This window comes from Phyllostomus discolor, chromosome 10, assembly GCF_004126475.2.
Source record: "Phyllostomus discolor isolate MPI-MPIP mPhyDis1 chromosome 10, mPhyDis1.pri.v3, whole genome shotgun sequence".
NCBI classification, from domain to species: Eukaryota; Metazoa; Chordata; class Mammalia; order Chiroptera; family Phyllostomidae; genus Phyllostomus; species Phyllostomus discolor.
In genome coordinates this window covers 62,618,001-62,627,509 of record NC_040912.2, presented here as the reverse complement: position 1 = coordinate 62,627,509, position 9,509 = coordinate 62,618,001, and the positions used below count along the sequence as shown (strand labels likewise).

At 35.9% G+C, this 9,509-nt stretch overlaps 1 pseudogene; it reads left to right on the top strand.

The window, feature by feature from the left end:
- The first annotated feature begins 7,833 nt into the window (after positions 1-7,833).
- Positions 7,834-8,680, top strand: LOC114507303 (annotated as a pseudogene).
- The last annotated feature ends 829 nt before the right edge of the window (positions 8,681-9,509 follow it).

The window sequence follows — 9,509 nt, the reverse complement described above, 5'->3', positions numbered from 1 at the left end:
CCTATAAGGGACCCACCTCAGAACAAAAGACCTACACAGACTGAAAGTGAAGGGCTGGAAAGAAATATTCTAAGCAAATGGACGAGAAAAAAAAGACATGAATAGCAATACTCATATGAAACAAAATAGACTTCAAAAAAAAAAGAGCCACAAAAAGCGACCCAGAAGGGCACTTCATAATACCCAAGGGGAGAATCCACCAAGAAGACATAAACATTGTAAATATATATATATATATATATATATATGCACCCAACATAGGAAAATCCAGATACATAAGGAAAATCTTGGAGGACTTCGAGGAAGATATTGACAGCAACACAATTATAGTAGGGGATTTTAGCACCCCACTGTCAAAAATGGACAGATTTCTTAAAGAAAATATCAACAAAGATTTCGTGGTGTTTAACAATGATTTAGATCACATGGACTTAACTGATATATGTAGAGCATTTCATCCCCAAAAAGCAAAATACACATTCTTTTCAAATGCACACGGAACATTTTCAAAGATAGACCACATGATAGGACACAAAACAAGCCTCAACAAATTCAAGAAAATGGTAATCACATCAAACATTTTCTCCAAGCAAAAAGGACTGAAATTAGAAACCAACCCCAACAACAACAACAAAAAACAAACAAACAAACAAAAAAAAAAACACTCAAATATGTGGAGGCTGAAAAGCATGCGATTAAATAATGAATGGGTCAAGAATGAGATTAGGGAAGAGGTCAAAAGTTTCTGGAAACAAATGAAAATGAACTTACAGCAATCCAAAATTTATGGGACACAAAGAAGGCAGTTCTGAGGGGGAAGTTTACAGTGACACATGTGTACCTAAAGAAGATAGAAGCATTTCAAATAAACAACCTAACTGTACACTTACAAGAACTGGAGGAAAAACAACAAAGACAGCCCAGAGAAAGTAGAAGGAAGGAAATAACCAATATTAGAGGATAATTAAACAACATAGGGGCTAAAAGCAAAATTCTAAGGATCAATACTTTCAGGAGCTGGTTCTTTGAAAAGATAAACAAAACGGACAAGCCTTTAAGCAGGCTCATCAAGAAAAAAGAAAGATGGCTGAAATAAACACAATCAGAAATGAAAAAGTAGAGATTACAACTGATACCACAGAAATACAAAGGACTGTGAGAAATTACTATGAACAATTATATGCCAAGAAATTTGGAAAACTAGGTGAAATGGATAAATTTGTAGAAAAATATAATTTTCCAAAACTGAATAAAGAAGAAGCAGAACGTCTGAACACACCAATAACAGCTGATAAAATTGAAGCAGTAATGAAAAAGCTTCTGACACACAAAATTCCTGGACCAGAAGGTTTCACAGTAGAATTTTACAAAGCAGTTAAGGGAGAGCTGACCCTTATCCTTCACAAATTATTCCAAAAAAAATCAAGAAGATGGAGGACTCCCAAACTCTTTTTATGAAGCCAGCATCATCCTAATCTCAAAACCAGATAAAGTCATAACAAAGAAAGAAAACTTAAGGCCAACATTGTTGATGAACATCCTCCATGAATATTGTCACACCATATCCAACAATATGTTAAAAAGACCATACACGATTATCAAGTGTGATTTACACCAGGGATGCAAGGATGGTACAATATTCACAAATCAATAAATGTGATACATAGCATAAACAAAATGAAAGACAAAAATCTCAAGATTATACCAATATATGAGGAAAATGCATTTGATAAGGTACAGCACCCATTCATGATAACAACACTTAGTACATTGTGAATAGAGGGAGCATTCCTTAACATAATAATGGTCACATATGAGAGACCTACAGTCAACATCATACTCCATAGGCAATAACTTAGAGCTTTCCCACTAGGATCAGGAATAGGACAAGGATGCTTGCTTTCACCACTTCTATTCAACATAGTATTAGAAGTCCTAACCACAACAATCAGACAAGAAAAAGAAATAAAGGGATCCAAATTGGAAAGGCGGAAGCAAAGTTGTCATTGTTTGTAGATGACCTGATAGTGTACATAAAAAATCCTATAGACTCCACCAAAAAATTACTTGACCTAGTAAATGCATTTGGCAAAACAGCAGGATACAAAGTCATATTCAGAAATCAAGGGAATTTATGTATACCAACAATGAAATATCAGAAATAGAAATTGGGGAAAATCCCACTTGCAACAGCAACAAAAAAATAAAAATAAAGTACCTAGGAATAAACCTAACCAAAGAGGTAAAGGACCTGTATTCAGAAAACTATACAACACTGAAGAAAGAAATTCAGGAAGACACAAACAAACAGAAGCATGTACCATGTTCATGGATTGGAAGAATTAGCATCATCAAAATGTCCATACTACCCAATGCAATTTATAGATTCGATGCAATCCCTATTAACATACCAATGACATATTTCACAAATCTAGCATAAGCATTTCAGAAATTTATATGGAATTATAAATGACCCTGAATAGCTGCAGCAATTTTGAGAAAGATGAACAAAGTAGGATAGATCACCATACCTGATATCAAACTGTATTACAAGACCACTGTAATCAAAACAGTCTGGTACTGGCATAAGAACAGACTCATGGAACAGAACACAGAGCCCAGAAATAAACACAAGTCTCTATGGTCAATCAATATTTGACAAAGAGGGATGAAGCATAAAATGGAGTAAAAATAGCCTCTTCAACTAATGGTTTTGGGAGATCTGGATTGCTATATGCAAAAAAAAATGAAACTCAATCACCAATGTACACTATAGACAAAAATAAATTCAAGGTAGATAAAAGACTTAAATATAAGTCATAACACCATAAAAGTACTAGAGGAAAACATCTGCCAGAAAATCTCAGACATTCCAGGAAGCAATATCTTCACTGATATGTCCCCTAAAGCAAGGGACATAAAGGAAAGAAAGAATAAACAAATAAGAACTCATCAAATTCTGTATGGCTAAAGAAAACAGAATGAAACTGAAAAGAAAATCAACTATATGAGAAAACTTGTTTGCCAGTGATACCTCAGACAAGGGTTTGATCTCCAAAATATATAAAGAACTCACATGACTCCACTCCAGGAAGACAGAAAACCCAACTAAAAAATGGGCAAAAGTCTTGAATAGACACTTCTCCAAGGAGGACATACAGAGGGTCTGGAGACATATGAAAAGATGCTCAGCATCACTAGCCATCAGAGAGATGAAAATTAAAACCACAATGTGATACCAGTTCACACCAGACAGAATGGCCATCACAAACAAATCAACAAACAGATGTTGAAGAAGTTGTGGAGAAAAGGAAATCCTAGTGCACTGTTGATGGGAATGCAGACTGATGGCAGCCACTATGGGAAAGAGTATGGAATTTCCTCAGAAAGCTAAAAATGGAACTACCTTTTGACTCAGCATTTCCACTGTTGAGAGTATATCCTAAGAGTCCTGAAACACCAATTCAAAAGAACTCATGCACCCCAATGTTCATAGCAGCACAATTTACAATAGTCAAATGTTGGAAGCAACCTAAATGCCCTTCAATAAATGAGTCAATCAAAAAAAAACATGTTACATTTACACAATGGAATACTATGCAACAGAGGGAAAGAAGGAGCTCCAACCCTTTGGGACAGCATGGATGGAACTGGAGAGCATTATGCTAAGTGAAATAAACCAGGTGGTGAGGAACAAATACCACATGATCTCACCTTTAACGGGAACTAAATCAACAAAAGAATAAAGCAAACAAAATATAACCAGAGACATTGAAATTAAGAACATTCTAACAATAGCCAGAGGTGAGGAGGGAGGGGACAATATAGGGAAGGGTTTTCAGGAACTGAAAGGACACATGGACAAAACAATGTGGGAGGGTGGAAGCAAGGGAGGGAGGTGGGTTTGCGTGGGGTGGGGTGGAATGGTGGGGGGGAATGCAAACCAGTATAATTGAACAATAATAAAATAATTTTAAAAAGAAAATTAGATAAATAAATATTTGTTGCAATTCCCCTGTAAAAAATAATATATAAATACTGAGTGCTATAATCATCACAAAAATACAAAAAGGAAACCTTACCTTTATTTTTTTTATTTTTTATTTTTTTAAAGATTTATTTATTTATTTTTAGAGAGGGAAGGGAGGGAGAAAGAGAGAGAGAGAGAGAGGGAAACACCAATGTGTGGTTGCTGGGGGCCATGGCCAGCAACTCAGGCATGTGCCCTGGCTGGAAATCGAGCCTGCAACACTTTGGTTCACAGCCCAAGCTCAATCCACTGAGCTACACCAGCCAGGGCTAACTGGTACTGAAACCTTATCTTTTGACATCATGGTAGGACCTGGAGAGTATCACGTTAAATGAAACAAATCAGTCAGAGAAAGGAAAATACCTTATGATTTCACTTATATGTGGAACCTAATGAATAAAATAAACTCATGAACAAAATAGAAGCAGAAGCATTTTTACATGGAACAGACTAATAGCTGTCAGAAGGGAGCAGGTTCAGGGGGGCTGGATGAAAGAAGTTGAAGGGATTAACAAAGGAAAACATTAACACATAGGTAGAGACAACACTGTGGTGATAGCCAGAGGAAGAGAGGTGGGTAGGGGTAGGTGGACATGAGCAAAGGGGGCCGAATGGGGATGGAAAGAGAGTCTGCTTGAGATAATGTGTGCATGATGCAGTATGCAGGTGATGTTTGTTGAGTTGTACACTTGAAATCTGTATGGTTTTGTAAACCAATGTCACTCCAATAAATTCAATAAAAATTAGCCTGTTCTGATAAAAAATAAATAAAATATGTTAACAGCATAGAGCTCATATTAAGTATTCTTTCTATATTATAAAAAAAAACACAAGATTTTTGGCAGTGATAGCACCTTGGTTACTGTAACGATATCACATGTGTATGCATTTATCCAAACTCAACAAGATATATAAGTTAAATGTGTGCAACTTTTCATATATCAATTATAGCTTAATAAAGCTAGCAAAATACATGCGTAGAAAGATACAAATAAAGAACATATTAGTGAACTAGAATTATATATGAAGAATTGGCCAAAATGTAGTATAAAGACACAAATAATTAGATAAACAGATAGAGAAAATGAAGCTTAGATAGGCTTTGGATTTGGCAACAGCATGCTACAGTGTTGGAAATTTACCCAAAGCCTCTACTATATTACCAAGTAAGCTTCCAAATTTGAGAGGAGTCTCTGTAATAAAAAGCATCAAAAAACCTCAAGTAACAATAAAAAAAACCCTATCCTGGAGGTTCTCCAATCTCTTATAAAATTATATGTGTTTTAAAACAATCTCATAGCTCATTGTAAACTCTGGCAATTAGACTTCAGTTACCCTTGGTATCTGGGCTGAGTAGCAACCACTAGTTTATCACTGATTCCTAATAAGAGAGATTGCCTTATTAAATGAAAAGATAAGAGACTCTCTGACCTGACCAACTCCTTCTACAGTGAGAGCTCTTTGCATTGAATACCCATTGGATAAGCCCCCTAAATTTTATATTGTGAAATTCAAGGTGTACAGCCAATATCTTAGCTAATTTTATGAATATCCCAACTATTGCTTTACCTAGGCTTCCAGCTCAATGTGAGTCTTGTCATGATTTACTGTTGAAAGAGGGTCTCTGCCACCTGGAAAAAAACTCAAGGAATGCCATAGCTATAGCCACGTATCACAATAATGATAAATTGCTCATATTTTACAATTGATGCTTCCCACAGTAGGTTAACTTCAGTTAGCTGTCCTAGCCATACTGACCTTATGAATATTATCCCAATATTGATAAAACTGTACCTTTGCAGAAAATCATGGGCCACCACAAATGACCTGGCTATTTAAAGTCATACCAATACAAAAAAAATTTAGAAAGATACAAGTTCATCACAAGCCCGACTTACATAAATATATGTTCATATGAGATGTCCACCACTCAAGGAAAACTGTGGTACTGAAATAGTCAATCAGGTACAGGCAGCTACCTGTACTATAGTTCACTTGATCAATGCTCACACCCACTTTGATAATGAAACCACCACTGAATAGATGTTCAATTTAAAAAATCGTGGCATGCTGAACCCACTGTTACTTGAAATATATATATACTTATATATTTATATATATATATTCAATATTCTGAATCCAGAAGAAGTAATGCATGCTTGAGTGTGGTTGTTAGGGTTCATGAATGTATCACACAAGATGGACAGCAATTTAAATATTTCACCTAAAATGTCATATGATGTGCTTCAGTGTGATACTGTTAGGTTATAGAATTACATGCTTATGATTTAGCAATAAAAGATTTTTTAATAAAAAGGGATGTTATTTGTGCCAAAACTTGTATATCTATATCTATTTATATATAGATAGATATAGATATGGATATAGATAGATACAGATACAGATGATATAGATATAGATAGATATAGATATAGATGTAGATATATAAACTTGCCAACTCTGGCAGCCTTTCCAATGATACTATCTAACAGAGCTCATTGGTTCAGCTGTCTTCAGCTATTTATGAGTTGTGCATAGTAATACATTTGTATAGGCTGAGCTCCAAGTAACCCAAAAGCTGGGGAAGAGGGACTTGAAAGAGTCCCAGGAGAGTCTGAGGAAGCACAGTACAGTTGTCTTTCTTTTTTGAACAGCATCTGCCTGAAAGAGAAAATGAATGTTTTCTCTTATTAGTATAATTTTTCAATGCTTGCTTTTTTCCTCCAGAGGATACCTGAATACGAAAGAGCTTGAACACTGACTTTGCTTAAAGAGGTTACCTTCTTCTGTCCTTGGAGGTTGCTTATAATGACAAATATCATTCTTGTATTCTGATGGAACTCAATATGTTAAAAAAAATTTCTGGCTCATTTCCACTCCTGAAAACAATGACCATTATATTTTAAAGTTGAACATTTCATGTCTATATGTCTTGGTACATAAATAATTTTTTGTACATTTAGGTACCTACACTTACACATATGCATCTAGAAACAAGTACAAGAATATTTATAGGAAAATTCTTCAAAATAACAAGACTAGAAACAAACCAAATATATACCAATAAAGAACTTATGATGCATGGACATGAACTAAAGGGGGCAAATGTGGGTGGAGGGGGTGTGCAGAGGGGAGGGGAGTGAAAGGGGGGAAATGGGACAACTGTAATAGCATAATCAATAAAATATATTAAAAAATTAAAAAGATACTAGAAAAATAAGTTGAAATATATTTACAAAGGAATTTTATACAGAGGAAAAAAGAATGCTTTGTAGCTACAGGTTACATGCAACCATGTGAATGACTATTAGGAATATAACATTGAAAAACAAAATAAAATGTCACAAGTTCCAGATCATTACATATCATCATTTTCATGAATCTCAAAAACAAGTAAAATTAGCCAATGTATTATTTTTCATCTGTAACATATGATAAAAAAACACATTTTTAGAAAAGAAAGTAATGACAAATACATAATTCAGGAAAGGTGTTAGCTACTTCTGGAGTTGGGTAAAGAGGGGCATAGGGAAGAGTGGATGGATGTATGACAAGAAACTAAAATTTTTATTTTTGGATTGTGTGGTGAGTTCATAGGTATTTGATATACTTGTATTGATATATATAGTATTTGTATATGCCAAATATTACATTTTAAAAGATAAAGAAAATAGGTTAAACTTTATTTAAATGGTTTTTTTTTTTTGATAAAATGTGCAGGGAACGTTTCTTCACTACTTATAGGGGAGCCCATATGACACTGTTTTTGGTTCCCACATAACTTAATGTGGGAAACTTTCCCAATGTCCAGAGTCCTTGGTGACCTACAAATGAAGAAGGAGGATATCCTCAAATTTCTTGCAGTAGGAACCCACTAAGGTGACACCAACCTTGACTTCTAAATGCAATAACACATCTATAATAGAAAGAGTGATGGCATCTACATCATGTATTTGAAGAGAACCTGGGAGAAGCTTCTGCTGGCAGCTTGTGTGATCATTGCCATTGAAAATCCCATTGATGTTGGTGTCAGATCTTCCCGGAATACCAGCAAGCTGTGCTGAAGCTTGCTGCTGCCACTGTAGCCACTCCTACTGGCCCCTTCACTCCTGGAATCTTCACTAACCACATCTAAGCAGCCTTCCTAGAGCTGAGTCTTCTGGTGGCTACTGATTCTAGGGCTGACCACCAGCCTCTCACAGAGGAATCTTATGTTAACTTGTCTACCATTGCTCTTAGTAACACAGACTCTCCTCTAGGCTATGTGGACCTTACCATTCCTTGCAACAACAAGGGGGCTCACTCAGTGGGTCTGATGTGGTGAATGCTGGCCCAGGAAGTTCTGCATATACATGGTACTGTCTCCCATGACCACCCATAGGAGGTCATGCCTGATCTCTACTTCTACAGATATTCTGGAGACTAAAAAGGAACAGCTGAAAAGGCTGTGACCAAGGAGGGGTTTCAGGGTTAATGGACTGCTCCAGAGTTCACTGCTGTGCAGCCTGAGTCACAGACTGCTCTTGCAGATCCCCTTCTGAACCTATTCAGGAGTTCCCTACTTAAGACTGGAGTGCTCAGCATGCCACTGAACACTGGTCTGCAGCCTTCACTGCTCAGGCCATTAAATGGGTAGGGGCAACTGAGTAGTCTTAAGCTGTTCTTCAACAAACTCTTAAACAGCATGGATTGATGGAAAAATAAACAGTTTCTAAAAGTTTAAAACTATGAAGAATTCTGAGTTAAATAAAAAATAAGCATAATTAAGGCTGGATTTGTCAGGCTTTTCAATATAATATTATTCACAGGCTGTTCAAATGGGGTACATTTCTTTATCAAACACTTTAGGGAAGAAAAAATCATGGTTAGAAATTCCCCTACCCATCCAAATTCTTCTACCATCAACCTGCTATTTTATTTAAAATATATGTAATTATACCTTTAATGCTTTCATCCAAAGTATAACTATCTTTGGGTGATGTGTTAATCAACCATCTTTTAGTACATGACTTTATCTGGTAATAACATGTTACTTTTGAAAGCAGAAAGTATCTCTGAGGAGATTGGCAACAGGACAGGTAAGTTTAATTTTGATAAGTGATAGAGAGAGTGTGGAATGTAGGTCCAGGGAAGGTAGAAATGGGTGGAAGTGAAACTTCTGAGCTCTGGTGATTACAAGTATATTGGATTTTAGCATGAGTTTAGGGATTCTCTTGAGGGAAGAGTAACAATCAGACAGGGAGAGAAAGCAGAGTGTATTTATATGGCTTATTCAGTAGTTGCCATCATCAACTTTATACACTTAGTCTTTGCTTTTTGATTTATTCCAAGCTTGAATCAACATGTTTGGACTAAATTTGTTGTGGTAGACACATCAGTGCCTAATTCATATTGCCTCAGTCAATTCTGAAGTTCACTTCTGGCTTTGATGTATGAGGGGGTAGCAAAAAACACCAGAACACCAGAATAATCTGGGGGG